Raw genomic sequence first — 5,009 nt, 5'->3', positions numbered from 1 at the left:
TCACACACACTACACACAGACTAAGACCACAAGGCAAAGAGGCTAGAAAGACACAAGGCGTTCCGGTCAGCCGGCTCTGTGTGTGAATTGATCATTAAACACATCAGTTTAATGAAGCAAACTTGCACCTACATGAAAACAACAAGGCAGATGAAACACATCCGTGAAGACACACAAACCCTGCTGCTTGTTTGGGTTTCAGAGACTTACACATGCACCTGCACATAGAGACAAACACCAATGGCTACACACACACACACACACACACACACACACACACACACACACACACGCTTAGACGTATAATCAGAGCATTTAGACGTGTGATCTAACTAACCTAATGTGACTGTCAGAGTCTAAAAAACATCCCTAGACACACTTAACAAAGTGAATCATTTACTTAAACACCCACTGGTGCTAGCCATTAACACACACACATGCACTAACCGTCAGCATCAATCTTACACATGGACATAAGTATACCTTTAGTGTTTGGGGTCACTGTTCACATTAGCAGTACTTTATTTGCCAGTGTGGCAGGAGTATTTGCAATCTAATTTCTTTGAAAATGCACCACAATTGACCCATGATAAAGTTAATTAGTAAAAAAAAAAAAAACCTCTGACTTCTGTTTTCCAGAGTATTTTGTTCTAGTATGTCATTTTATTTTGGCCTTGGCAGTTTTAAATGATGGCAGTGTAAATGGTTCCCGTGACTTTTTGTCTCTCATTGAGTTATTTATTATATTGATACAATTTTTTTTTCACAGTATCTTTAATGCTTTGAAAAGTGTATGGCGGATAAGATTTTGCTCTTTTGCTCACCAAGGCAGTATTCATTTGACAGTAAAACAGTGATAGTCAAATGTTATTGCAATTTAAAATGCATGTTTTTTATTTTCATATGTTTTTATAAGTAACTTATGATGGCAAAGCTGGATTTTCAGCATCATTCCTCCAGTCTTCAGTGTCACATGATCCTTCAGAAATAATTCTAATATGTGGATTTGCTGCACAGGAAAAAATGTATTATTATTGTTGTTAAAAACAGTAATCATTTGTGGAAACTGATACAATTTTTTTCAGGATTTTTTGATAGAAAGTGCAAAAGAACTGCATTTATTTGAAAGAAATAGCAGATAAAAGTATTTTATGTCACTTAGAAATAATAATTCTAACCCTCATTACTGCAATGAAAAAAAAAATAATAATAATAAAAAAAAATATATATATATATTTAAATAACATACAATATAGTAGTATGTATTGCGCTGTCTTAATAAAAAAAAAAATCATTGTATTACAGTAATGAGAATCCACACTGGGAATAATAGAAAAAGAAATAGGAAAAAAAAAGCCACATCTGGATGCATTACGCTACATTACACTTTCATGCTGAAAAACATAAGTGCACTCTTACTGTAGCTCAATCCTTTTCCTGGATATTTACTGTACCTTCTGGAAGGGTTTAGTTCCAGCCCCAGTCAACACACTTGCTGAATTAGTTGTTTCAGTTGTGTTTCATTATAGCTGGAACTATTCTCCGCAGGAGGGAACGGTTGGTGAACTAGTGATTAAGGTTGGCAAACACAAAAGTAGCTGATTCCAGGTTGGACAGAGCCAGGAACTGGTAGGAGGGGAATCTCCCTGCGGATAATTTGGAGAATAAGTTTTACCTCACAAACACCTGGGTATTAATTTAGTTATTGCAGTCCTTAAAACTGACAGTGCAAAATAAGTAAAGAACGGCTAATTACCCACTGACTGATGTGGGTTAGAACGAGCCCAAATTAGACATCTGCTCTGGTTCTGCTGACACCCTTAGGGAGGAATGTATCGTATCAGAGACTTTTAATTGTAAGATTGTCACCAAAAATTATGTCTGAAATGACAGAGATAAGGAGTAAGAGAGCGATTAAATTATATGATAATAATCAGAGCAGTGTGGCTATCAGTGTCTGAGGGCCACCAATGAGATTTAAAGGAACAGCTCACTTAAAAATAAAAAAAGAAGAGAGAATGCTGTTGTGTTTCTTTCTTCTGTGGAATAGTAGTTTTCATATGTTTCACCATACTGGACCATCATTTTCATATTAAACATAACTGATATTAGTGTGATGCACCATCAAGGTTTTGCACTAAATACAACTTACATTTTGATTTGTTCATCTGTTGCTCACAGGCTGTTGCTTTTAACCTTGCCAGATTGTGGTCACTGTCATTGCTTTTGTTATATTGTACGGAGCCCCTAAAGGGACGTGGTGGTGGAAAAAAATGTAGGTTGGGAGATTTTTTTTTTATTATTATTATTTTATATTTTGCGTACCCTAGCAAAACTTTTGCGTTCCCCCGAGAAACTTTGTGTTCCCTCGAAACACTTTTGCGTTCCCTCGCAAAGATATTTGCGTTCCCTTCCCACGCAAAACATGTTTTGAGCTCGGACAGACACTTCCTGTTTAATGTCCCGCTGGCAGTGTTTCAGAGCTCTGTACGTTAATGGAGCGTTTCATAGTGTTTGAACTTGGACTCAAATATAAAGAAATGCGGTCAGTGTTTAACTCAAGAAGTTCAGTGAAGTTGGCAATAAATTCACATAGGCTATTCGAACTTCCCGGATCAATATTTTTGAGCTAAACGTTGTTAAAACACAATCGACACCTGTTTACAATCACAGCAGAGATGGGACCAAGTCACACATGTGCAAGTCTCAAGTAAGTCTCAAGTCTTAACCTTCAAGTCTCAAGTAAGTCCCAAGTATTTTTTTCTTGGGCAAGTCAAGTCAAGTCAAGTCAAGTCACAGGCTATGTCAAGTCAAGTCAAGTCAAGTCACCTTATTATTATAATTTTATCTGCAGAATCTGATCTTAATAAAGTGAAAAGACAAGAAATAAGTAACTGTCAGTAAATTACAATAATTTGGATTTGCATTGTAAATACTCATGTTCAGTAAAATACATAATGGGATCAAACAAAATTGTAACTTCATAAAATTATTTATTTTTCATTTCTGCCACAGTGTTTGAAATGTTTTAAATTTTCAACATTGAGTCCATAAAACAATTAACAGCTTAACATCTAACAGACTCCTCTCTGAACACCTCCTTCTCTATCTCTCAAACACAGTTTATGTAGGCTACAACATTAAACTTTGTTACATTTCTCCTCTCTCTCTCTCTCACACACACACACACACACACACACACACACACACACACACACACACACACACACACACACACACACACACTCATTCTCGCTCTCTCTCACTCACTCACTCACTCACTCACACACACACACTCTCTCTCTCTCTCTCAGACACACACACACACACACTCTCTCTCTCTCTCACACACACACGCACGCACGCACACACACACACACACACACACACACACACACACACACACACTCTCTCTCTCTCTCTCTCTCTCTCTCTCTCTCTCTCTCTCTCTCTCTCTCTCTCTCTCACACACACACACACACGCGTTTTTTTTGACGGCCTGCTTAAGCCTCTGTTATACTCCAGTTTGGACGCGTACACGACAGCTGTGCACAGCTCGGACGCGGACTACTTTTATACTTTCTGCCGAGGTCCGCTCGGTGAAAGCGTTCAACGCATGCGCAGTAGATCGGCTTGCGCTGTTTAGCCTAGTGACCGCGCATACTTGACAGCGCAGTCATAAAAAATGGGAGGCACGCGGATGTCCGCAAGGAGCCTGATTAACACTCAAGTCATTCAAGTCATCATGTCTCAAGTCAAGTCAAGTCCCGAGTCTTCAACTTCCAAGTCCGAGTCAAGTCTCAAGTATTTTATTTTTTGTCAAGTCAAGTCACAAGTCATAAAAACAGCGACTCGAGTCGACTCGAGTCCAAGTCACCAAGTCACAAGTCCCCATGTCTGAATCACAGTAACCTAGACAACGAGCTACAACCCAATGGGCTTTATGCACAGCTGCACTACTTCCTGAACTTCAGGCAGGTCCTTTGTTTCCTGTCTGCCATTATTGGACAAACTGATTAATCCAGGTGTGCCTGACCACCTGAATTAATCAGTTTGTCCAATAATGGCAGACAGGAAACAAAGGACCTGCCTGAAGTTCAGGAAGTAGTGCAGCTGTGCATAAAGCCCATTCTCATCAAAACAAGTTTTTGTAATATCTATAGGCTAAATGGATCTCTATGAGCATGCGGCTGAGAGACAAGTTCAAAGGGACCGTTTGCAAAGTGCAATATAACCCAAAAAACGACTACAGCATCAACTCATAGTCAAAAATACAAAAATAGTCATTAACTTAAATGTTACAAACTGTAGTGCCACTCAATTCAGTTTACACATCAATGGTGACTCACTGGTCATACTACACTGCTTTTGCACATTTTATATTATGAAAAATATTCAATAAAGATTTAGTTCACACATCACTGCTTGGTTATAGGCCTACAACACTTAGTTTGCACATAAAAAATAAGTAGGCCTATTCTTTACACAAATTATATTGGTACTGTACGCAGCTTTTGCATTATATTTGCTTATGAATTTGATGGCATTACACTGTATAACAGTGTGAAGTTATTAAAAGAAATTATATATAAAAAAAAAATCTATTGATTTTATTTCATAATAAATAATCATAAAAATTATGCTTTTTTTTTTTTAATCAAACTAAGTAATGTAGTATAACCAGCAGGAGAGCAGTGATGTGTGAACTGAATTTGGTGACAGTACAGTGCGTCACAGTGAAGCTATTGAATATGTTTAATAATATAAAATGTGCAGAAGGGTTTTGGGATTTGCACTTTGCAGACGGCCCCTTATTTGGACTAGTCTCTCATTCGTCTTTAGAGACAAATTAATATTATAAAGCTCGTTTTGATGAGAATTGGGTTGTAGCTCGTTGTCTAGGTTGTGATTGTAAATAGGCCTAGGTGCAGTTTGTGTTTTAACAACGTTTAGCTCAAGAATAGGGAAGTTCGAATAGCCTATGTGAATTTATTGCCAACTTCACTGAA

The sequence above is a fragment of the Rutilus rutilus genome, assembly GCF_951802725.1.
Source record: "Rutilus rutilus genome assembly, chromosome: 2".
Classification (NCBI taxonomy): domain Eukaryota; kingdom Metazoa; phylum Chordata; class Actinopteri; order Cypriniformes; family Leuciscidae; genus Rutilus; species Rutilus rutilus.
The sequence above is the reverse complement of the archived record's forward strand: the minus strand, read 5'-3'. Positions refer to the sequence as shown.